Source organism: Tachypleus tridentatus, unplaced genomic scaffold (assembly GCF_004210375.1).
Source record: "Tachypleus tridentatus isolate NWPU-2018 unplaced genomic scaffold, ASM421037v1 Hic_cluster_2, whole genome shotgun sequence".
In the NCBI taxonomy this organism is placed as follows: Eukaryota; Metazoa; Arthropoda; class Merostomata; order Xiphosura; family Limulidae; genus Tachypleus; species Tachypleus tridentatus.
The window spans coordinates 30,954,079-30,981,283 of record NW_027467782.1 but is presented as its reverse complement, the minus strand read 5'-3'; the positions used below and the strand labels follow the sequence as shown (position 1 = coordinate 30,981,283).

Genomic DNA, 27,205 nt, shown 5'->3' with positions numbered 1-27,205 from the left:
GTGTGACTCGTAATCCGAGGGTCGCGGGTTCGCGCCCGCGTCGCGCTAAACATGCTCGCCCTCCCAGCCGTGGGGGTGTATAATGTTACGGTCAATCCCACTATTCGTTGGTAAAGAGTAGCCCAAGAGTTGGCGGTGGGTGGGGATGACTAGCTGCCTTCCCTCTAGTCTTACACTGCTAAATTAGGGACGGCTAGCACAGATAGCCCTCGAGTAGCTTTGTGCGAAATTCCCAAACAAACAAACAAATGCCCACGAAATGTGTAAAGCTAAAATTCTACGTCGGATGTTGATCAAAGCTGGTAGTAGCGGTAGTTGTGAGTTTATTATTGCAATTACAAACTATAAATTAAAGTACTTCAAAGTGTATATGAGATTGGGATAAATGGCTCATTTATTATTTGAGTTCATATTGTTTTGTGATACAATAACTTGTAAGTTACTCAAAATTTCGAATACAAAGACTTACATTTTCAAAGCAGTATAGTTTTGTAATAAACTTTTCAAATTCGAGTGAAAATTCGTTGGATATCAGTTTGTTTGTTTGTTCAGAATTAAGCACAAAGCTGCACAATGGGCTATCTGTGCTCTGCCTACCATGGGCTTCGAAACCCTGGTTTTAGTGGTGTGAGCCTGCAAACAAACCGCTGTACCATTTGAAGCTTGGACATCAGTATGAGCACCTTTCTAAAATCTAAATTGTATTTCATTAGGTGTCAATTAAGTCCTAAAACGTAACCTTAAGAATATTAGCAATAGAAATAATACATTTAGCAGATTAAGAATAAAATATTAGTTCTTAAAGCTATAGTCTTTGATTGACAATGTAGTACCAAAGAAACTGCTGTTGTGGCATATAACACAACTCATTAAGGATGTTCATTCGAAGCATTCAATTTCACACACACACACACATATATACATACATTCTTTTGGGATCACTGGCCATTAATAGGAAGCCAAAGGGTCTGATATTAATGAAGATGAAAAAAGTTCTTAAACTGTTCAGTTACTTATTTTGCTTATGCTTGTGACGTTTTTGGATAAAATACATATAATTTTCACAATAAAAGATTATTACTTAAATCTCAAATTTTTGCGTATTTTATACAAATTTATTATAAAAACATTTTCACCATTTCAGTGTTGATTTGATAAAAAATACACATGTACTGATTATACTTTATATATGTATATATTTGTTTGTTTGTTTTGAATTTCGTGCAAAACTGCTCGAGGGCTATCTGCGCTAGACATTCCTAATTTAGCAGTTTAAGACTAGAGGGAAGGCAGCTAGTCATCACCACCCAGCGCCAACTTTTGGTCTAATATTAGGTTTATTCGCTGGCTTTACTTCCTTATAGAACATTAATATATTTGCAAGCTTCCAAGAAACTTGGGTGTATCCTGAGGATAGTGATAAGTCAAACAATTTCGGAGTGCCCTTTTTTAGGAGGATAGCTTGTATTTCGTCTTCATCTGGTGCATTGTTTTTTGTGTTTTTTATTGCTTCTAGTAATTCATGAAGAGATATTTCATTTGTTATTAATGTGCTTTCATAATCTGTATCGGAACTTGTATTTGTATCAGTTATGTTTACTGGAAAAATTGGCTCAAATTGATGTTTATTGTTTACTATGTGATTAGTGACTATTGTAGAAAAATGTATTCGTATCTGGATCAGTGTGAGTTTCAAATATATTTTGGAGTTGATCTTTGAAAGCTTCGGCTATTTATTTATTTGTGTGTGCTATAGTGTTATTATGTTCGAGTGGAGGATATTTCTTTGTGTTTGTGTTTTCATTTGTGAGTCTTTTAAGATGTGACCAGAATTTTTTCGAGTCAGTCTTATCATTTAGTTTATTGCAGTAATTGTCCCATTTATTTTGTTTTTGTTGTTTTATTTGTGTTCTGATGTGATTTCTAATGTTGTTTATTTGCGTTTTGGTTTCTCTGTTTCTTGTAATCATGTACTGGCTTCTTAATTGTCTTCGTTTTTTGATTATATTGATTATTTCTGTGGTGGGTTTACATGTGTTGTTTGTTGTTTTGGTATTGTTAACTTGGCTGCTTTCTGAAGGCATTCCGTAATTGTTTGACAGTAGTTATCCATTTCGACATGTGTTTTAACTTCTTTTATAACTTTATTAGGTAACAGGTTATCTAATTCCTGTTTATAATATTGCCAATCTGCTTTTCTGTAATTAAATTTTTCTTTCCTATATGTTATATTTTTATGGGGGGCGAGATCAAAGACACAATATATTGGGAGGTGATCACTGTCAACATCCTTTCCCACTTGAAATTTTATTAATTTCTGGCTTAGGTTATATGTGCACATACACAGGTCTAGTATGTCACTGGAGTTAGTGGCATACGCTGTATGTGTGGGGGTGGTATCATTTACTAAAGCTATATTATTATCGTCTATGAATTTTATTAGATTTCTACCATTGGAATTTGAGCTTCGGCATCCAAAGGTAACATTTTTACTATTTAAGTCCTCCATAACTATGGAGTTTTGGTTGTGGGAAAGGATGTTGCTAAGTAATGTTATATCTATTTGTTTGTTAGGTGAGCAGTAAATTCCTGCTACTGTTACTTCAGTTTTATTCCTTTGCAGGATATCTACAGTATCATGTTCATTGCTGCTGCTAAATTTAATTTCTATTACTGAAAGCTCCACTTTGTAGAAAAGCATTATGCCTCTGTTTTCATCATTTTTATTTGTTCTGTCTTTTCTTATGGTTGAATAATTTGCTATTTCAAATCTATTGTTATTGTATATTAGAGTTTCGCTTACTATTATAATATGGGGGGTTAGTTTCTTGTATTAGTTCTTCGATCTCATGTTTCTTGGAAGCTATTGCACCTTGGATGTTGATATATACTACTGTGAACATTGTGCTGTGAGCATGTATCCAGTAAGTGTTGATATTATGTCGGGTGTGATGTGTTTTTTGGAGATATTGATCAGTAGTTCAAAACAGTTAGTTGTCTGGTTTGGTTTAGTGTATTCTGTTATGAATTCTGTAATTATGTTTTTTGATTATTGTTGTGAATAGGCTTGTTTTATCTGATGTGTTAATATTTGTTTCTTGTATGGTGGTGCTGTTTTCTTCTGGTTTTTGTGTTTGTGTTAAAGTGTTCTTGTCCTGGGTTTTAATGTTCTGCTCTTGCTGTTTGTGGGGTTGTTTTACTTTCAGCATTTACGTGGTTTTTGTTGTTTTATTGAATTCTGTTGATATGTCTGTTTTAGGTAAGCTGTTTGTATTAGGTTGGTTTTGTTCTGTTGGTGTTCTGATCTGATAAATACGTTGATTTATTTGTTTGTATTTATCACATCCTTTGTAATTTGCTGTATGGGTTTGACCACAGTTACAACATTTAGGTGTTTCCTTATCTTTTGCATTGGTTGATATGGTGTTCCCCGCCACATCCGCAGCATCTCGGTGTTGCTAAGCAGGCTGCTGAGACATGCCCATATCTTTGGCAATTGTAGCATTGTGTTACAACAACTACCGGAGTTTTCAGTTGCTCTACTTGGTATTTTTTATACCAAAGCGTTATTCCATTATTTATTAATTTTTATATGTTGTAACTGTCGTCAATATCAATGCGTATGAGATTCGTGGGTACCTGTGTTTTCTTTGAGATTATACGTTCTATTTTATTGTGTGGAATGCCTTGTTCATCTAAAGCTTGTGTGACTGATTCTAAGTTAATGGTCTAGTGAACCCCTCTTACCACAATGGCTTTAGGCTGCTGCTCACTTCCTGGAAGGTGAATTTTAATTTTTTCCTGGTTTTAAGGTATCTGCTGGCCCCTACTTTACTAATCTGTTAAGGTCAGCTACGTCATGCCCTTGAACAAAGACACCACTTCTGGGCAGACGCTTAATATTAACTATGGTTAATTAAGTTACTTTTATTATTGTGGTAAGTAAACTTGGCAACAAAACTTAGCTTGTAATACAAATTTGGAAATTATATAGTTTTAATTTCCTAGTTTTATAGGACAACATTTAAAAATGTCTTCAATTTTCCATTGTTTCAGAATTGTGATATTTGCATTTTAAGTATTTCCTCTTTTCTCATTTATTGACCACTTCTTGAAGAACTACAAAATTTGACATAAGTCGCTCATTGTAATATTGTTATTACTCAGACAAAGTATAATTTTTTTTATAGCCTTCAATCTTATTTGGTTACAGAGCTATAAACTAGAAAATCAAGTCCCTTTAGCCACACCCATAATTAAGTTTTCTCTTTCACAAGTTTCCAATATTTAGTTCTCTTTGATATTTAAAACTATATTACTTTTAACCAACAGAAATCCAAATATTATATTACATAATTTTCTGTACAGGAGTTTGTTTATTTTGCTTCCAGTGCAAATTTTATTCCCACAGGAAACACATTGGCAAGTTTAGCTAAATTTTTTTATTGGGTCTTACTGAATGGTAAGAAAGCCAGAAAATTTTGATAGTCCTAGGACAATATGTGCTTTAAGCATGTTATTTTGTATTCTTTGTTGCAATTTTGATTATCTAAAAATCATTTAGTGCAGTAATACCATTATAATAATAGTTTTAATTGAGAGTTGATAAAAAAAAGGCCCAGGTAAGTACTATATTTCTAGTTTTTCATGTGTACTATTTATTATTATAAAGGTAAATAAAATATAAGTTTTAGATTACGTTAAATAAAAAAAAAAAAAAACGTTTTCCTGTGGTATGCTCATTAGTAACCAATGCATTACATAATTTCTTCAGGTAACATAAGCTACATGTTTACAAAGTGGTTCACAACTTGTGTGGTGATATCATTAGTTAGACACAGTTCAAAGAGCAATAAAATTTAAGCATAAATATACATATATTGTTAAGGGCTTAAAGCTATTTAAGATAGTCAAATGTGTCGTGAAGTCATTCTTGAAAATAAAAAGGGCAATATGTTTTCTTTTCACGGTATATGAGGTGTAGAGTTAGAATGGGGAAAATAACATAACACGTAAAGTTTTACTGAAAAAACACATTGAAATTCCAGTGCAATTACCCACCCTTTTTCACAGTTATAGCTATTTTTCATATGATTTCCTTCTCGTGCACAGATTGTCACTCACTACTAGCTGTGAATTACTATCTAATTACACATGTATGCCACATGTGTAAATTAGCATTCAACAACTCTCCACCAGTATGAGTGTAACACATCCTTTTTCTGATATTTATATTACCACATCAACCTGCCACAATCAAGGCAGGTTATCTTGATTGCAGGGTATAGCCATACATTACAAACCCTCTCAGATATTTCCAGTGTCAGTGTTTCCGGTCGCTCAAAGACGTCATGTTGTGGTTCATTGAACTGTGCTCATTCTTGCCCAGAATGGTTAGAAGAAAAAGAGATGCATCATTTGAAAACGATTTATAACATTACTTATCCTGAGGCTTGAAAATTGCTGTCCAGCACTTCATCTCAGATGTATGGCTGCTGCATGTCATCCCACAACTACAGTGGGAGTGCAGACAGATATCTCTGTGTCTCCAAAAGAATCATTCTCAAACCAAATGAAAAGGATTTTGACCTGCATTGTTAAAAAAGTTGATGAATTAGCTTAACATCCATCTCTGTCCCTAACATACATTCCAACAAATCCCAAGATCCACTTTCTCTGGTTCTGGGTACAGGCATTTCTTTGGGTGCATCACCTTCTCCCACCACAAGATGCAAAAGGATCATTTGTTCTTGTCCCCAGTCACTAGAATCCTCTTTAAACAGCATAGACCTACCCAATTGACTCAGGACAGGATCCATGGAGGTTGACAGACCTCCCTCAAATAAAGACAGTAAAGAACAAAAGACATGGACGAAAACAGAAGGGTTCTCCACCCAACTTCCTTGCACATGAGTAATAATGTCCAACTTGATACAATGGAACTGTCGAGGTTTACGTTGTAATCTGGATGACATCAAAACACAGATTGCTTCCTACCATTCTGCATGTCTTTCCTTACAGGAAATATACCAGTAACCTGCCAATACAGTTACCTTTCAGTATTTTTTTTTTGTACAGAAATGACAGGCTGTGTGATGGATGAGCACATGTAGGGGTGGCATTGTTGGTTGATTATCATGTGCCCACCCTGTCTTTGCCACTGGATGCACTCTTGGAGTCTATTCCTATCTTGCAAGGTGTTGCTGTACACTAATGCTAGTGATAATTTATTGTTTATGCATGACACCTTGTTAAGAGGATAAAATTGGTCTTACCTGAAATCTAGTGTGTCTTTTTAAAATCCTAAACTTGTACATTCTTATCCTTTGGTTTTTAGATATATCACAAGAAATCACAACACATTCATCCTTCCTGAATATTTTATATATTTCAATAAAGTCTATTCTCTCTCTCTTCTTTTTTTTAATGCTCTTAACATGCTTTTCATAAGTTGCCAGGTAAGTCAATCACGTATTTCAGTTGAAAACAGAGAATCTACCTAATTCTGTCTAGTTTCTATGGTTTTGTACATTTCTTGTCAACAAGCTATTTTATTTTGTAAAATTTCAGTCATCAACATTATTTTAACTGAACTTTTCATGTTCTTAATTAAAGAAATATGTTTTAAAGTCATTTTAAATACTTTATTGTGAGAGAGAAAAATGTAATGTAGATTGTATGGTCAGTAGTATGTACTTAATGGGCATTCTCTACTCAATCATACAAAATTAAATGTAGTCATGTTGTTTCGTATTCAGTCAGTAAATCAAACCACCCCACCCACTCCCCCCACAAAAATTATATTTACCAAAGAGTTTTGCCTACTTCAAAGGCATCTTCACATTACAAAAGGAGAAAAGATATAACATTTATGAAAAGTTGTTTTACACCTAATGAAGGAAACACAAAATCACATGTTCATTGCAAATTCAATCACTTTTTATACCCTTATTTTAAGAGAGACCAGAAAATAGAGAGAATGGTGTTTCTGATTTTAAATATTTCTGGGAGAGCATGCCTCTGGATCTTCCTTAAGATATTGTGCATAAAATATGCTGAAGAGTCACAATCCAGCACTACATAGTACACTGACAGGATTATCTCCCTGATTCATTAGTATCACCCACTTTTAAACATACTGAAAACCCTGTCTGTTGATCTTTTATAAAGAGATCTTAATATAACCTTTCCTTCCTGGAGTAATATTAGTAGCTGTAGTGAGAACAATTTACAACAAATCAGTGTCATTACTCAGACAAAGCTCACACAATATTTCAAGTGAAGAGTATCGAGGACCAACTAGTGACTTGAATAGAAAGATAACTTCCTCTTTATTACTTGATAATCAGTTTAAGTTGCATCACTCTGAACAGTCCTTTATACATCACCATTCCTTCTTGTGTAAGAAGACCAAAGCTGTATACTGCTTCATAAGTATTTGGTGGATCAGAGCAAGATATATTGATTATCTTTCTCATGAAGTTGTTTGATCCTGCAGGCACTTGTCACCTTGTAATTCAGAAGTTACTTTTGTTTCATAAGTGTTTAACAGAATTTGAATTAATAACTTTTTCTTTAATTATGTTTTTATGTAAATCACTAAGATTTTCTATACTTAATCTTTTCCCATAGAAAGGGATTTTAAGATTATAAAATCTATTTATTTTGTTATAATTTCTTCAATAAAGAAATAAGATTTGATATAAAATTCTAGAAAGACTTGCCAACAGTATGGTTAACAATGTAACTGAAATGTGTCTGAGGTAATTAACCACCTTAATACAAAAGTATCCAATACCAAATAATTAGTAGTAAACTGTATTTTAACAAAAAGATTAATTATGGGCCATTGAAAAACAAACTTTATGTATTATAAACATTCTCCATGATTTTATTCCTCACTCATGTTTAAAATTAACTGTAGCAAGTACATTTATGAAAAGTAATTTTTTACAGCATCCAATCAAGAGCAGTTTTCCTGATGAAGTCACTGGTGGTGTTTTATCAAAAGTGAAAAGAAAATTAGGCTTACAAAAAGTTTCCAAAATGGCAAGTGTATCTGAAGAATTTTAAAAAATGCACTTCAAAACATTTAGGCTACTGATTGTGATCCACATACATATTCCATTATCAATTAAATTATATTCTATTAAACCTGTATGTGTGCTTGGTCATTCTGACCAGTTCTGTAATCTCCATGTAACCATGAAATTACATGAACTACTGAAATGTTCTAAATATATAAAGTGTATTATCATGAGTTTTGCCAAATGTTTATGTAAAAGTTACAAGCCATTTATTAACTGAAATTATATTTCAAGTAAATTGCTTTCATAAAACATTTATCCATTAATTTGTGAATTCTCTGTCAAGTAATTCTGTGTAAAGTGTGACTTTTCATGCTAAGAATAAAATTAATTGTGCTCATTTCATGGTTTTTTATGTTTAATTAACCTTACTTATAATACCATCTTAATGAATATCATTTTATTTATTTTTCATAGAACTCTAAACTTGCTCTCTCATCTTCACCACCATAACACCAACTGTAATGAAAGTAGTGAAACAAATGTTGGACATACAAAATAATTGCAGATTGTGAAAATGCAATAACAATTTTTTATTTTTGCACAGCCTCAGTTTTCTAAACATTTCCTGATTGGCTGCTTTTGATTTTATTACTTTACAATGCCTTTCTGACCCAATATAATGATGTAATTGTTAAATATACACAGAAGTAAAACTTAACCAACCGACTGAAATACAAAGTGTACAACGGCACTGAATATCTTCAACATCCAGATCCCTTCTTCCACCTCTTGTGGAGCAGATTGATTTTTTGTTCAAAACTGAACTATTTGTCTCTTATTTAAGTTTCTGCCAGGACCTTGGCCTTGAAGATGCTGTACCCTATTCACCATCTGAGACTTCAGCCTTGAACAGGGTCTTTCCATATGTCTCCAGTTCAGAGTCTGTACACTGGGTTCCACTGGTTATACTTTTTGGGAATATACAGTCTGCCATTCTTCCCTTTGGTCTTCATATTTAGGTGAAGCTGACTGAGTTCAGTATGTCACAGATTGATGTTGCTTTTTCCATCAATCAGCCCACCACACTATGTTTTATTACCACCTCTGCCTGTTGCCTTTCTCTGAGTCATCTGAGGAAGGTTGATACTTGCATTTGGTTGTACTGTTTTCATTGCCAAACATCTTTTGAACCATTCTTTCATTCCCAGTTATACAGATGGTTTAAAATCAGTTAAGTCTATTGGATCTGCCATGGTTTGTTGCAGCTAGGTGGTTTTGTACAATATCCACTCTACAGTTTCTGTGTTCACTGTCAAGTTATATGGCATTTCTTTTGTTCTGAATGATATCGAAGCTACACAGTACACTCACTGTTCTATTTATACCAACTCTCTTCACTCTCTACTGGTCAGAGAATCGCTTTGTGTTAATTCTCACCTTATTTTCACAATATTCAACACTGGCTGGCCTATTTTTCTTCTATCTTCTATTCACATCCAATTTTTCTGGATAACTGGTCATGTTGGTATTCACAGGAACAAGTTTGCTGACATTAAGTTGGTCTGATCTGGTGCTGTCACTGCTTTGCTTGTTCTATATATGGACTACAGTACTGTATTTAAGGCTCAGCTTCTATTTCCCGTATATTAGGATTGTTTCCTATATACTAATATCACCAATATTTCTATTCATTTTTTTATTTCCCATATATTAGTTTTGTTACCTGTATATTAATATCACCTATATTTTTATTAATTTTTCTATTTCCCATATATTAGTATTGTTTCCTATATATTTATTTACATTATCATTTTCTGTAATTCCCATTCCTTTTTATTTTTCTATTCTGTGAAACCTGTTTTAACATTTTTTAACTGTTGTCACTGCCATCTTTCATGTAATGCACACATTCTTTTATGTACATCTAAACATGACAGGAATGTTTTCTGTTATTATTGACATAAATGACATCAACATCTGTACTTGTAATGTGCCCTACTAATCATTGCTCTTTATTATCCTAAGAAAAGAATAGTCAATCGAGTTAAGATATTTTATGTCACCTTTATTGGGTTATATGTTGTACTGATAAAGATTTAAGCACTCATTCAGTTTTACATGTACATAAACAGTCAAAGGATTGTTAGGCTAGTTTGGCCTGCTTGAAATGAATAGTGTATTTTGTTCAGTTTAAATTCTTGCTCTTGCTCAGTATGTTAGTTATTGATATTTCTTTTCCAAAAGTTTAGTGATGCATTTGAAAGCCATGCTGTGTAACATTGAATAGATTCAAAATAGTTATTGGTATCTGAATAGACCTATTCACCTAAAAGTTCCATCAGTCTATAGAAATACAGAGATAAAAGTTACAGTTTTGTATATCACCTTTTGAGTATATGTATAAAGATTGGCGCTGCTTACTGTTAATAGGAAGATTTTGAATTTTCATGAAACATTAAGTTATGAAGTACTTTATAAAAAATGATAAACGTAGCATGAGATAGACTTAAAATTGAAATAACTTTATTTTAACTAAACATTTTAGTAAACTGAAAACATTGAAGATCTACATGTTGCATTCTTTGGAAATAAGAAGCTTTATGGCTGTCAGGTATTTACAGTGTTAAAGAGTATAATGTGTGTGGTAGAAGGAACACTCTAAATGTCCCTCTGGTGTTAATATATATAATAAACAGTTTGTGTCATGCTTCTTTGTTTTAATAGTAATGGTCTACAATTTATATCATTGTTTTGTAACAAAACTACCAATTGATATTGTTAGGTCAACTATGGTATTTATGTTGTGAATGTTTAATATACATATTGGTTTGTTTTTTATTCTTGTTAACTTTGGTGATAGAACAAAACAATTTAATTCAGAAATTATTTAGATTTAGAATTGATATTTTGTCTTTATTGAGCTTAGAGTAAGTTATTGCACAGTACATTTTTAAGCTTAATTATAAAACAAATAATACCCTAGGCTCACTTATTGCACCATGATAAGTTAGATAGCATTTTATTTATATTTTTTTCAGTTGTTTATTAACATTGAGGTATAGACAAAAGTAAGATAAAATTACCAAGGGTTTCAGTGGAGTAGTGTTTCAACTAAGCCTTTGTTACAATAATGTTTTACACCCAATGCTTATATTTAGCCCATTAAATACACCTTCCGTTACTAATGTTAAGATCAGATGATAGCTAGTTGTGTCTAAGTGTGAATGTAAAGTACGTAATTCCCTCCAGTCTTACACTGTTAAATTATGGATAGCTAGCTGACTTCCGTCTAGTCTTACACTGTTAAATTAGGGATAGCTAGCTGACTTCCCTCCAGTCTTACACTGTTAAATTATGGATAGCTAGCTGACTTCCCTCCAGTCTTACACTGTTAAATTATGGATAGCTAGCTGACTTCCATCTAGTCTTACACTGTTAAATTAGGGATAGCTAGCTGACTTCCCTCCAGTCTTACACTGTTAAATTAGGGATAGGTAGCTGACTTCTGTCTAGTTTTACACTTCTAAATTAGGGATGGCTAATGCAGATAGCCCTCATGTAGCATTGCATGAAATTCAAAAACAAACAAATAAATATAATTAAAGATGTATTAACTGTGGAAACTCCACTACATAAAATAGTTACATATATTTTTCGATATCACATCTTCCAATTATTTTAGTTTAGTCACAGAGTCCATCAGTCTCCTTTCACTAAAACTGATTTCTTATTATTACTTTCTGACTTACGGTGTACAATTCCTTCTTCTTGTAATTTTTGTTAGTTAATTTACATATAACAGTTTACTTTATTTTGGTGCAGTGGAATTTTTCTTGTAGAATTTTTCTAGTTATATTTTCTTATAACTTCTAGATCTTTTCATGACATGGGACTGGGCAACCTACTTTCATGACTATGGACAAGAAAATAGTAAGTATTGAAGGGTAAACCCACAAGTTGCTGTAGTTCTGCTTGAAAAGTAAGTGGAACATAAAAGTAATCAAAGTTAAATGTCACTCTATACTGCTTTATTATAAATTGTTAGTCTTTCCAATAATTATTATGCATGTTTTGATTTTTAAAAGGAAAATGAAAACATATAGCCACCTTAAAAGTTGTATGTTTAGTTACCTAGTCATATGTTGCCCTTAAGATACCTGATACTATTGATGTCTTACTCCAAGACATGTCCTGCAAGATGTCAAGTTTCATTTTTAAATTAAAAGTTAAGTCTTATTTAGTTTCTCAACTAGCCTTTAACAGGTGTAAATACAAATTTAGAAAGAATGAAGGTAAGATGATAAATAGTTGTACACTCTGAATAAAGTAATGTTTTATTTTTCTTTCTTTAATGTTAGTTTATTTTAGTATTGGTTAAATTGTTTGATTATTATATATTTGTTTATGAGGATTATTTTGCATTGTTATCTTAAGGTATGTGTTTAGAACAAAACTAAACCTTCTAAGCAGCTGAATCTTGTGTTTGGGATTATAGCAAAAACTTTGCTTGCATTGAGGGTTCCATGACACCCTTCTGATCATCATTAGTATGGTGATATGTTAGATGTACATAATATTCATTACTCATTTAATTTTTATTTGAACTATGTAGGTATTTTGTTTTGATCAGAAGTTGGAAAAAGTTGTAGATTTTATTACCAAAAAGTTTCTCTCCATAGATGTTTTGTATCATTGTAATATATTAAACATAACCTGAGAATTCTCTGTATTAATACCATAATTATTAATGAATCAGTTTTAACTGTCTAGAGTTTAATAATAGTTGAATGTCTGTTGTGTAGTCAGTTAATCATACATGCATACAATTTGCACATATTCACAAGATGATAGGTTCCAATGCTTCAAATTAAATAAACATTCTTAGATTTTCATCTCCACGTGTAATGTGAGAGTAATAAAACATTGAATACAAAGTAGATAAATATTATCAATATATTATTTTTCTAAGGTAGATAGAAATAAAATCTTAAATTTATGGTATAATGTTTATAATTAAAATTCTATTTTACATTTTGAAGTTAATAATCATGAATGTGTTAGTTAATTTAGCCATAATTAGTTTCATTTAGTAGAAAACCACTTGAATTCAGAATGTTTGTTTATTCATATATTTAACAGTGCTTACCACAAATTTGCACAATTAATTGATACTTTCTTGCATATAAATACGATAGTTTTCCTCACCTTTTTTTATGATAACTAGGTGTCTAGGCTTTTTATAATGAAAGAACACCTCATATCTGTTAAAGCATGTCTTGTTAGTTGGCATAACTAAGAATATAGATACTTGTAGGAATATCATGAAGTATATATTTTGTATAGGTTGATCTGTAAGTAATTTTGAAAATTTTATATTTAAGGTTGTTCTATGTGTAAGCTTCTTTATAACAGAAGTTACATATGGTTTTAACTACCAGCTTTTAGTTATGAGATAAAATTCATGTTTTTTGTTTGTGTGTTGAAATATCCTTAAGTCATTCAATGAAAGTAATTTGTAGAAATATGTAAAGCATATAAGTGTTTGAGTCACAGTAATTATATGTTTAGAAGTTACACTGTGCACAAAAGAAGCTTCTCTACCACAATAAAAATACAACTGTTCATGAGTAGTTTGTTGATCCTGATTCTAAAAATTGTTGAATATTACTGATCACCTCTAGTTTTGAGCTATGTTAGGTTTATTCTAAATATTCTTATATATTATGAAAATAACACTCTGATAACTTTATTTATTTATTGAAAATTGCATTTAAGAATGTTCAAAAACAACATGTAATTATATACTGAAAATACACTTAAGCTATATTTAAAACTTTCATCATGGTATTATTTTTTATTTCTTTTTACAAAATACCTGACAGACTTGTTGTATCTTTTATGTATGTTTTTAGTTTCATGCTATAAGAATCAACAGTAATCTTCCATCATCACAGGATTCCACTGTCTTTCTTGATATTACTGTTCTATTATAGACATAACTTGAGGGAAGTGCTCACCAAGATTATTGCTCACTGCACCTAGATATTTGATAATAAGCTTAATTAAAAATGTGAGAAGTGTAAATTTAGTGACATCTTGGACCCAGTTTTCCTCTAGTTCTCAGGGATATCATTAATCATCACAACATAGTTTTCATCTCTGTAAATTCCTAAGAAAACTTTAACAACCAGTTTGAGTGATTTCCTAGCAGTAAGTTCTTTCTGACTGAGTAGTGTTTCAAAATCACCATTCATCAGCACTTCCCAAATCTGTGGCCCAACAAAGATACCACCTTTTAGTTTTACTTCACTAACTTTTGAAACTTATAAGATAGATGGAGTGATGAAAGAAACATATCTTGATGATTCACTGAAAGTTGGAACTCAACTTTCTGTTTTCCTGGAACGTAATTCTCTCACTGGCCATTTCGTTTTTTTAAATTAATTTTATGATATTGGCTATCCCAGACAGACAAAAAGCTACAGTGTTTGGTTTACTCACTTTATAGACTTAGCAGAAGTGGATATTTGATTGCTTCAGGAATAAGCTGCATGTTCTACTATGTTCACAGCATTAATAACAGGAACCAATGGCTTAGTGTTCCCATCATGTAAAAGCACAATTTTCACACTAACTTTAGATGAATTGGTAAAATGTTTTCTTTCTTGAGAGTATAATCAGTACTTGATTCTTCAATTAGTGCATCAACATTTGTACAGAAACACAAAGTATCTTGCAGCTGTAGTGAGAAGCAAGACTTTTATGATAAATTCCATTGCCGTAAATGAAAGTTCCCCATGCTGTTTCAGTATAAAACAAGTCACAAATCTGATCATTTAGTTCATCTTGTGTGATCAGATGAGGCAGTTTATGCTGAGATGCCACAGGGGTAAAATTACTAAATGAAGGAAGTAAAGATGATTCATTGTCTTTTTTGCAGTATAACTTCTATTTCCCACTTTGCTGCTGGATGTGACACAAGAAAATCATCCCCATGAGGTACTGGTTTCATCACAGATGCAATCTCTGGATATTTAGTGTATTGTTTAGTTTTGTCTGAATATCCAGAAATATTAATGCAAAAATAACAGTAAGTTAGATGATGTTTGGGCTCACACTGTATCATTGAAATTGTAAATGACACAATTGCTCTTCTTTTATTTAGCCACTGTGTGAAGCCAGATTTGGAAACTGTACAAGACAAATGTAGCATAAACTGTTTAGGTGGTTTTTTGGACTTTACTTGAAGTGAAAGTGATTATATCACAGGTATGATGTGAGGAAGATGGACTTTGTTTTGAGTGTGGGCAGAGCCAGACAAAGTAACCAACTGAGTGAGTGAGTGAAAAGCAGTTGAGAGAGAGGTGTATCACTCTGCCCATTTTAAGCTCAGTTGAGGGACTCCTCAAATATTCCTGTGCAGAAAAGGTGAACATGGGAATGAAGCAAAATTGGTGCAAGTCATTATAATTTTATCAAGAACAAGTAGCACATATAAACAATATATATGGAGTTTTACACCAATACAATACAGTTACTGTTTGAAGTTATCAAAATTTATTCCTTTTGTTCATTAAACTTTCTATGTAAACTTAATTTCACAGTATAAACCTATTGAACTGAGCTGATTGTATGGTATTCCACATATTGTTGATAAAGTAGTGAGATACTACAGTATCTTAAAATCTAGAGGTGATGGACAAATTTTGATTACGTATCTGAAACCAAAACTAGTTAACTACCAAGAATCACTTGAGTTTTCTCTAGTAGCAAATGATTTGTTATGCAGTGTTACCTAAAACATTGTTTTGGGCAAATTTGTGTGTGCAGACTTGTAAAGAGTTGATTGATTGATGAATTTGTGTTATAAAGATAAAAGTTTGTTTTTTTTTTTACTTTACAATGGTGTGTTTACACTTTATATTTTATAATGCATGTTTTGAACCAAAGTTTATTTATTTATGAAAAGTGTATAACTACCTTTCAAGTTGTTTTAGAAATAAAATTATTGATAAAAATACAAGTTTCAAATAATGCAACATTTTCTTAAAGGGTCTTATTTTTTTTAGGTAGGTCTTGTTCAGGCTTGTGAATGAAAAGGATTTGTACAATTTTAATAATATAATTTACTATTTTTTTAAAATATTAATTTGACCTATCCATACTTTTAGTGTGAATTAATGTTCTTTACTCCCTTAAGGGTGAGAGAAGCAGACAAGAAGAAGTTGGTAGAAACTGCCCTAAAACAGCTCAGACAGTTAACATCAAACAGTGATTAGTATAATTGTACTTAATTCTTCCCTTTGTTACATATTTTGGTTTCCTATAATTACTGGCTTGATGGAAAGTATCCATTCAGTTTTTTGTGTGTTTAATGAATTAGTAAAATGTGACTGTTCAATGTCAAGAACATTGATATCAATTATTCTGAGAAGTGACTGAACCAGGCTTTCAGTTAACATTAATAAAATATAAAGATTCTCATCATTACCACAGTTTTGTTAAAAATGGATAGTTCTAGCAGCAGAGCTTACCATATTAATATTTGCCTTACAAGGAAATTAGGCCAAGAAGTGCACTTTCTACTTATTTCTAACAAAATATATTGACCAGTTTTTAATTGTTTGGCTATATAGTTTTAAAATTTTGTGAGAGACAAAAACGTTTATAACACTAAATTATTAAAATTATTTGACCCATGTGTTGCTTTATTTCTCAGTTTTAAATCACTTTTTGTTTAGCCCATTTATTATGTTATAGAATAGGGAAAGTGTGATTCTGAGGGAAGTTTGATATTATAATTAAATTGTAATCATAACACAAATAATAAAAAAAGACATTAAACACGGGTCAGTGTTGTCTGGCAGATTTTAGTGTATTAGTCTATTAATAATTATACCTTGAGTGAAATTATAAGTAAAATATTACAATATAAGACAAACACTGAAATATTTTCTAATATAAAAAAAATAAAATTCATAAGGTTTCTAGCTGATTTAGAAATTTAGGGGAAAAAAACTTCATTATAGTATGAATGTAGACATTTAAAGAAATCACTAGGTAAATTAACATGTTGCTATTGTGGTACATGTAATAGTTCTGTTCTAATTTTCCATTTGATTTAATAGCTAGCTCATAACTGTTTGGTCTCAAGGTAATATATAGATAGTAGAAAATGAACTTGAATCATCTAATAAACTGTTGTTGTGACACAACTGAATTCCTTGTGTTTTCTGAATATAACTTAACAACTAATTGTAAAGTTACATACAGATATTAGAATATAAACAAACCTTGTAGTATAATAAATAGCAGCTATGATAGATCTAAACTGTCTTCTTTATGATTCAACACACTGATATATTTGTGTTAAGAGAGTCATCTGTATAAACAATATCTGTAAAGATGTGTTTTCAAAACAAACACCAAGGGCTTTTATGAGATTTTTAGAATGGTACTTAATACAGTTTCTCAAGTGTGGTCCCAGTTATTACTGGAAGAAACATTTTCATGTGGATGCAAAGTAAAATTGCCAACCTGGTATGTGGTGAAGTAAAATGGTAAGCAGACAATACAGGAGAGAACAGTTAGTATAATGTACAATAATTTAGGTATAGTTGACTGGTATGCTGTAACATAATGAAGGGTGCTAAGAATACATTGTGTTATAATAATCCATAAATGGTAAAATGATTGTTACTATACCACAACTGCTGCAACCTAATGGCAGACACTAGAAAATCACAGTATTATGACAAGGGAATAAAAAATGGTTATGTGCTAATATGGTAATACTCTAATGTAGTGGGAGATGCTAAAAACAAACAAACAGTACTACAACCATGAAAAAGTGGCTAAATGATTGTCACTGTGCTGTACCTTGATGTTGCTATAAGGTGACTGTTTTGTGGTGCTAAATAATTTGACAAAGTTGTTTACCAAACTAATGGAGAAGAGCATATGATGTTACTACTATAGAATAATTCAATTTGTTTGTAACATATACAAGACAAATATGTCTGTAGTAATATTACACAGTAGTATAATTTGTTTGTCATTGTATAAACAGACTTTTCATCCTCTACTTACATCAGACACTTAGAGCTGGCAGCTGGTTTTTACTCAATATTAAACATATTTACATGCTGCGTATCTGAAAGCCAGTGTTCAGTTTATTTTGAAATAAATCTTGCACATCTCATGCTTGTAAGAAATGTTTGGTAGGATAGTCTACAAATGGGAAAAGGAACTGGTTGAATTGTAATTGACTAATTAGATAAAATAATTATTAGCTATGTTGTACTGTGCATTTTAGGCTCATAATGAATGATACATCATCAGGTTATTATGGGGTATAATTTTCAACAGTTTTTGTACTTTACATTAAATAAAACCCACTATCTGGTAGATGGTGTAGTTAAATACTTTTCCTTTGCAAAGAGGTTTTAGTGGAATAGTCCATTGCAGTTAATAATAAGGTAATATAATTTACTTTGTTTGTGTGAATAATACATACTTCATGAAAAATATGTTAAGATCCATTTTTTTTCATAATTACAGTCATTAAGTGTTGCTTTTTTTTAATATCATTCATGCTTTTTCATTTATAAATTTGACTGCTCATGGGAGAGATGTAATTAAACATTAAGGGTTTTTTTTTCTCTCTAGCACTATACTGTTTCTGCTTCTGTTTGTTTAATTTGTTTGTTACATGAAATTCCAATTTTGAAGGTCCCAAACTTGTAGATGTTATTTTTGTAACATTACTCCTGTTACTGATTGTAAACAGAAGACTTAGTACTCGTGATTTACATATTAATTTATGTTAGTACAAGTATAGTACTATATCATGTTGTTGTTTTTTAATTCATGGAATACCTATTGTGAATCATATTAGATACTCAAGAGATTCAGACAAATAAAAAAAGGTACAGAGCAATATAAAATTCTAACAAAAGATAGCCATGTTTAGATAGTGAGTAAAAAATTATCATGTTTTGTTTTTGTTATTTGTTGTGAAAAAAAGTCAGAGTGGCCTTTTAACTAATATAAAACAATTTGTTAATGATAGTGCAAGTTCCCTTGCACAGGCCTTCAACAGTTACAGAGATTAGTGATAAGGGTTAACATTTTCTGTGACCATTAGTTGTCTTAAGGGTTCAAAATATTTGTAAGCTAATAACCATCATGAAGGGTGGAAACTTCTGTAAGGTATCAGCCTCTGTGTTTCTTAAATGTTTTCACAAAACTCTCAGTTGTTTACAATCCATTTTGTCAGGTTGGACTTCAATGGTCACATCATGATTCAAACTGCTTACTCTTGAATGTTCAACATTTAGTTGTTTCTTGTCCCAGCCTTTTGTATTACTTTGTTTTGACCATAGGCAATTTTTTTTTCAGAATAGTATGTTACTGTGGACATGAATAATTAGTGTAAATATGTGTATATTGCTTTGATGTTTTGAACTATGAAGTGCTTCTTTATGCTTAGTTTTACACTTCTGGAAACAGCTAAAACCATTTAACTGAATTGGGATTTTAACACTCGTTAAAGGTTATAAAATTTGATAATATTGTCATGCTTTTGCTTTTGTGTAAATGATAAAAATTGATCAGAGAAACTAACTTTAAAACATAATATTTATAAGTAGACTTCAAATAAAACAAGTCAGAACTATTTTTGTGTGTGTGTGTGTTTGGAAAATATTTTATTAATCATTATAAACTTATAACTGCTACAAAGAAACTGTATAACATACTTATTTTTCTGGTTGTGTTAGATGTTGATGTTTTTCAGTTTGAAGAAATCAAGTTTTGTGGAATGTTTTTTGTTCAGTAACTGAGAAAGATATTTATCTGTGTTGTACATTGTATGTTTTTTTGTTTGTGGGTTACATTTGTTTTCCACAAAATAGTTTATTGTAACTTATCTGTTTATACCTTTGTTGCTGAGTTTTTGGGAGATAGTTTTCAAGTGCCTTTTGTGTGCAAACCAAACAATTTCCATAAAATCAGTTTATAAGTTTTTGGTAAATTTATCCTATTTAATAACACCATTTTTTTGCTTGAGTTGTATATAGAGCAATATTTACATGTTTATGTACACAGTATATTTATTACTTGTTTTGGTTTCTGAAAATATTGGATGGATGAATGGATAGAATACATTAAAAGTTAATTGTATACTTAGTGTTGTTTTGTTAGCTGGTGTTAATTTTAATGTTTTAAACAGTAATTTGTATGTATTTACGAGTACTATATTATATGAAACTATGTTGTTTTATCCAATAACAAACAAGCATACTTTAATGAGATGTTGGTTGTTTTTTTTTGAAGTTAAGAAATAATAATACAGTTGTTAACAGAATGACTAGTACATAGTTTCCAAAAAATGTTTTGTAGATTGTTTTATTATAGGCTGTGTGTGACTTACAGATATTGCTGTATAGTCACAGTTCTTTGTAGTAACATTTACTATGCAACTCTAGATACATATACTTCTCCCTCAAGTACTTTTGTCAGACATCATTTCATTTGTAGGTCATAAAACGTGATGAATATAATCTACAGCCTTTGTCACTGTTTGTTTTTAACAACTAAAATAAGAAGACAATTTTTATGACACAATATCAAGATGTTCCTCTCATTTGATACTTCTGCTTATAATGACGTAAAATTATTTTTATGGAAGTAAACATCACAACTTTATTCAACATACATTATTATTGTGGCATTATATTTTATTTCATAACATTCAGTTTGAGATGTTTTAAGGATAGTTTGGTACAGCTGTAGCAATGTATCCTTGTCTGATAAATTTTTAGTGTTCCTCTTTCTTTTGTTCATGCAATCATATGTCCTAATGTGATATTAAGTACAGTGATTGTGAAGGAAAAAGAAAATTTACTGAATTTTTAACATGATACAGGATATTTGAATATTTTGAGTTATTTGCTTGAATCATTTCATAATGTTCATTATGAAGAATGAGGATTTAACAATCTGGATTAAACAGAAGTTTATTTATACATTGCTATTTATCTTCAGTTAAGACATTTTTACATTTTTCTGTTAGAGATTCCATCTTTTGATTTCCCATCCTATGTTATAATCCTTGTACAAATTTTACAACCCTAGTCATTCCCATTTGGTGATCACGTTTGTATGTATATCTTCCCCCTTAAATAGCTGATTGGCAAATAGCAAGATTTTGCCCCAGCTGTTATTATCTTTGAAGAAAGTTCACTGAATAAAGTAAATTAACATTTTTCCAGGGATATTTTTAGCATGATACAGCCATGTTCTCAAAGCTCTCTTTGCCTTCAATTGTAAATTCAAGAAGGTTTACTGTTAGTAATAGGGATAACACAAGATGAGTCTGTAAAATATTTTATATATCAGTTTTTTACTTCCAATAAAAAATTTCCTTACAAGAAAACGAGGACAGTTTCACACTATTAACTCATCATCTCTTTTGTATGCCTTTTTCAAGGAGCTTCCATTAATAAAAAATTAACTTCTCATACTGAACCTGTAGCTTAAGGTAGGCATGTTGCTCTCTTTATAATCATGAGGTCCTGTGTAAGTAAGTAGTAACACAAAAAGTAATTTAGAATGTATAAGAGTGATATTCAAATGCAAGTAATAAAGTAATACCACCCTAACCAACAATGGAATTACAAGAGAATGATTGTCACATGCATTTAAAAAAATTAATGTTATGTGGTAGTTAGTCTTTGGAAATTCTTAAAACTGTTTAACACCTTAAAACTTCCCCTTGTGGAGACTGCCAAATAAAACTGATGGTCCAAAGATTTTGAGATGCTTGTTAAAATGTTCTGGGATATTTGTAATCAGTGTGATATAATGGTCAGGGTCGTGTAATTCTGTGATAAAATACTTAAGTCCTGTCTATTGACTTGAAGATCCCTTGCATATTTGGTCTGGCATGGCCAGGTGGTTAAGGCACTCAACTCATAACACGAGAGTCGCGGGTTTGAATCCCCGTCACACTAAACATGCTCACCCTTTCAGTCATGAGGTTGTTATATGTGAGACTCAATCACACTATTTGTTGGTAAAATAGTAGCCCGAGAGTTAGCAGTGGGTGGTGATGACTAGCTGCCTTCTATCTAGTCTTGCACTGCTAAATTAGGACTGCTACTTCAGATAGCCCTCACGTAACTTTGCACAAAATTCAAAACAAACACACAATTTATGCATATTTACTCTTATTTAAAGGAACTTTGTAACTTTGGACAGTGACATACTGGAAAAAAAAAACCTGTTTTGTTTATTGCTAGTAAATTTTGTTATTTTCGTGCCATTGAAAAATAATTTTGTTTCTTTCTTCTTCTTTGTTTATTTTTCAGAGGTTTCTAAAGAAAATCAAGGAACGATCTTTGTCGCTGAGTGTCTAGGAGAAGAAAACAAAGTAGTACTAGTCAGGAAGATTCAGAATTAAGTGAAGGTGTAGTACTAGTCAGGAAGATTCAGAATTAAGTGAAGGTGTAGTACTAGTCAGGAAGATTCAAAATTAAGTGAAGGTGTTAAAATTTGTTTATTTTAATTTAACTACTACATGAAATAAAAGTAGATAACTACCAGTTCTGTAGTGCCTCGCTGGTACAGCAGTAACTCTACAGATTTACAATGTTAAAATTAGTGATTCAATTCCCCTCGGTGGACTCAGCAGATAGCCCAATGTGGCTTTGCTATGAGAAAAACACACACGCCAGTTCAATTAGTAAAAGGTAAAAAGATTTTTACCCAATATAGTTATCATAGAAAACTCTAATTCAACATTTTCTACCTCAAAAATACTTTAGAATTGGTTATTTTATCATTTTGTAACATTTTTTAAATAAAAATTGGAAAGAAAATTTAAAAAATGTAAACACTTGTTTGCATACAGCTTTGAGGGGAATCTCTTGTAAATGGTGCGACTTTAAATTATTTTCAAATTTTCATTCCATCCCAAAACATTGGTTTATAGATAAATAAACTATCATACTTTAAATACATAATTAAACATTTTATGTTTCTTTCCTTATTTTTATTATTACAGTTTTTCAATTCCACCCTTTATAATGTCACAGCATGTAGTCTGAACTACAATGAAGAAAAGCATAAAGAATATATCTACAAATAAGGTTTGAATGCCATTAGATGGAGCATATTATAAACTGTTTCCATCAGTGTGAAGCAAGTAAAATATTTAAGCAGAGGTCCTCAGAGATGAACAGGGGAATCTTGTGAAAAGTTTAGTAAACATCAAACTTAACTAGAGATCTGATACTTTTATTTTTAGTTTCTTTAGGTGTGTTTCTCATTGTTAAAAGGTGTTTTTTGTATTAAATTATATCTGTTTGAAAGCTATGAAAAGTTTCTCTTACGACCAGACATTAGTTAAATTTAGAGGGTAGTGAAGGTAACACCAATATATTATTTTGATTCAAATCCTTATTTATTTTGTTAGGTTTATTGTATGTAAATAACACAAGTAAAATAACTTGATGAAACTTACATGAATAGATGGCAACTGCCTGTTGGAGAAAAACAAGTGTAGATGATAACATTTGGAAAGTCTTCCACCTCTCGTCTTCAAGTGGAAGACTTCAAAATGTCATCCTCTACACTTGTGATTTTACAGCAGTTATCGTCCATTCAACTAAGTTTCATCACAAATACTCTGTTTAAACAAACAATCAAAGAATAGTAAAACAACGTGTTATTTTGTGAAGATAGATTGGTCAAGTCTAAGAATATGGTTAGCAAACATATTTTTAACTACTCTGACCACTTTGGTGGTGATACCTTTGTTAAAGTTCATGATGGTAGGTTATGAATAAATCTTTGTAACAGAAAGAGCCAGAAAATTTGAAAAGTATTAATTACTGAAGAAGGTATACAACAAATCTCAATAAAAATGTATTTATTTTCATTATGATTGAATATTCATATCTTTTATCAGGCTTGCAAAACTGTGTCAATAAAGCACCAACTATCTGTACAAATGTAGCTGTTCTGTTTTCACAGTTTTCAGAAAATATTTACAGGGTCATCACTGTGACCAGTTGTACTTGGGCACAGTTTATAATTTGTCAAATTAGCTCTTCTGAGCCATTAGGTTTAAATGTTTGTACTTTAGCACAGATGTGACACCATTTAAGAACTTTCATGAAATTGTATTTTGTAAACATGAAAATGTAATTATATAAAGCTGTAGGTTTGAATTTGGGTATTTGTCTGTAGTTTGCACTAAATACTATATAAAGTGATTTGGAAGTCAAGATAATGAAATTTCATATCCAGAAGTACTTAAAATATTATAATTGTAAATTATTCATAGTGAAATGGTAAAACACCCTTATGTTAAAATGTAAAACTGTGACAGTTATGCTGTACAACATAGTGATTAAATGCTAACAAAGCTTTGTGGAAACTTAACGATAACCACGATGTCACATTACATTTCCCAGATAAATATTCTTCAAGATTTTAATACATTTCACCATTTCAACTTGTGACTGGTTAGATATCTCACAATAATGTTAATATGATATTTTTATTAAAAAAAATTTCAGGATTGGTAATTTTCAATTTTGTTTGTATAAAATACATCTTTACTATAAAAAATATTGTCTGGTCATTAGTAACTTTAGTGACACAGATTTTATCGTATCATTATTATTTATCTCAGATGCATTGCATGGTATTTTTAAATATTGTAAGTATATATTTTAAAGTGTCTAACAGATTGTATTATTTCTGTATAAAATTGTTCAATATTATTACGTTCTTTATGACAGAGACTTTTTTACTTTGAAAATAATTTATGTTTTGCAATAGTTTATGTCAAACAACCTCATGTTGGATTAAAGTTATTAATGGTATTTATCAAGTTTTGGACTTCATCATAACGATGACCAGAACAGTTTAAAATAGTTCCAATTTATCTTCTTCATTTTTATGACTTCTAATAGATCAGATATTATTATTTCTTTGTTTTTTTCTTGTCACATTTTTGAGGTTTATTTCAGTAATAACTTTATATTTTTCATTTATATCTTTGTTATGGATATTTAAATATAAAACTTTGTAATTTCTCAAATGTCTGTCAAAATTCTTTATCATGTAAATTAGGGTTTCCCAGAATGGTTGATATTGATCCCCTTGGTTTGGTGAGACTGTAAAGGGGTGAATAAGGACTTAAGTGTTGATAGGAGGACAGAAAGAACTCCTGTGCTAAAGTTGGCCTATGCATCTAAGTGCTGTATGACTCTCCAAGTTTGTATGTTGTTAAAACTGCAATTAGTCATGTAAATGGTTGGACTTCTGAAGAGACAGAGAAATAGGTTTAATGTTAGAAACTTCAGAGACTCAAACTCTGAACCCTACAGTCCAATATTCATCAGGCAACTTTTAGAGAAAACCTCATTCTTTTTCACATTTTATGTTTCCTAATGATTGCATCATAAAAGTTGATTATATTTTGAAGTTTCACTTCGAATTTATGTTCTAAGAATTTGAGAATCAGTGACCGCTTTATAAATTTCTAAAGGGGTCAACATCTCAAAAGGCTTTAGGAAATCCTGATATTATTTTGATATATTTAGGTGTATGGTATACGACGTACTTGTGCTGTTTATGACCTCCAAGTTCTTATCATTCATGTTCTATGTAAAGTATAAAATCAGTGGCCTTTTTTTAATCATTTCAAACCAGTTCATGTGTTTGGTCGAATAAACGTACGACAAAAAATTTGTCATTATCAATTGCTAACTAATTTCTGTGTGTTATGAAAACAATGATTCAGGTCATTCTGAGTCAGACTTAGAAGAACAGCAGTGACACAGCTAATTGCACCAGTGGTAGTATAACTGAGCATGGAGTCGAAGAAGAAGAGTTGAGTGACTACGGTGAGCACAGTGGACTTAGTGTTGAGAGTGTCACGAGCACTGCTGTTGACTGCAATGGAAGACTAGAAGAAAATTTGACTAGTAATAAGGCAGTTCTGCAAAACGGACTTGATTATATTAGCAAAAGGTAATAATTGTTAGCATTGGCAAAAATATACAGTTTCTGAATGAAGTTGCACAAATTCTTGAATGGCTATAAGTAAGCAAACTATAGCAGCAAGCGTGATAGTTAAATTTTCCTAAGACCAAGTTCCGTAGTTCTTAGCTATATTCAGTTGTATAAATGATAATTTATAGAACTGGAAAATTAACTTGATTAATCAATATAATCAATTACCTATGAGTATTTATAAATTATGCCATATAAAATAATTCATTAATTGGAGTTACTGTAAAATCAGTTGATGTTGCAAAAGTAATCAACTGATAAAGTTGATGTTCCCCAGTTTAGTGAAAATGTCGAGAGACCAGTAAATGATAAAGAAAATGATTCTACAATGACAAAACATCAAAACCACTAACCTCTCTGACAATGATGAACAGCTGGAAATACTGGAGAAGAGAATCCAAGTACATGGGAAACAACAAGGAAAGTAGAGAGCTAAAAACCCTGAGTTCCACACCCAACGAGTAGTGAAAGAAAGGACAAACAGGGATTGCCATCCCAAAACAGACATTACACAGATAAGATAAACAGTAGTGATAAACATTTTATCCTGATACACGAAATCTCAAGATACCTATTATCAGAATATAAATGTAGAGCGAGCCACGAGACAAGCTCAGCCCTATCTTTCCTCAAATAAAATGCTAAGACGATCAATAATCCATATACAACTTTTCTCCAGGGGAAATGCAACACCGACATACCGCATAAGAGGTAAGACCTGTTGATAAAGAAATTACAAATTAGGTATAATATAAGCAGGACTGTAACAAAAAATCGTTCATAATATAATGAGAAGACAAAAACATCAAACCAAAGAACGTCAAGAGAGGAAAGGAACCAAACCACAAAGCATTTTAAACCATACTTTGCTAATGTCAAGTCAAACGGAATATTAAAGGAAGATTCAAGATGACCCAACCATCTGGCCTTGAGAAGATTCGTTTGAGCTTTACTAATCTGAGAGTAACGTCTCCATCACAGCAAGAGCAGTACCAATGGAAGAAGGCCAGATGTAAAGATGTTGACATCATGTGTATGGCAACACAAGTTCAACAGGAACATCATGAGATAACTAGATACTTTGA

The 27,205-nt window shown here is 31.4% G+C and overlaps 1 long non-coding RNA gene across 7 annotated transcripts; it reads left to right on the top strand.

Annotated features, from left to right (window-relative positions):
- The first annotated feature begins 1,238 nt into the window (after positions 1-1,238).
- On the top strand, positions 1,239-27,205 carry LOC143242838 (uncharacterized). 7 transcript variants are annotated; one of them, XR_013023327.1, is made up of 6 exons: positions 1,239-2,924; positions 7,957-8,049; positions 11,904-11,960; positions 22,403-22,538; positions 25,849-26,078; positions 26,398-27,205. It is a non-coding gene; the product is annotated as an uncharacterized LOC143242838 (long non-coding RNA). The 7 variants fall into 7 exon arrangements; XR_013023323.1 differs by lacking the exons at positions 22,403-22,538; positions 25,849-26,078; positions 26,398-27,205 and adding exons at positions 15,300-15,458; positions 16,231-16,510; XR_013023325.1 differs by lacking the exons at positions 22,403-22,538; positions 25,849-26,078; positions 26,398-27,205 and adding exons at positions 14,971-15,029; positions 16,231-16,510.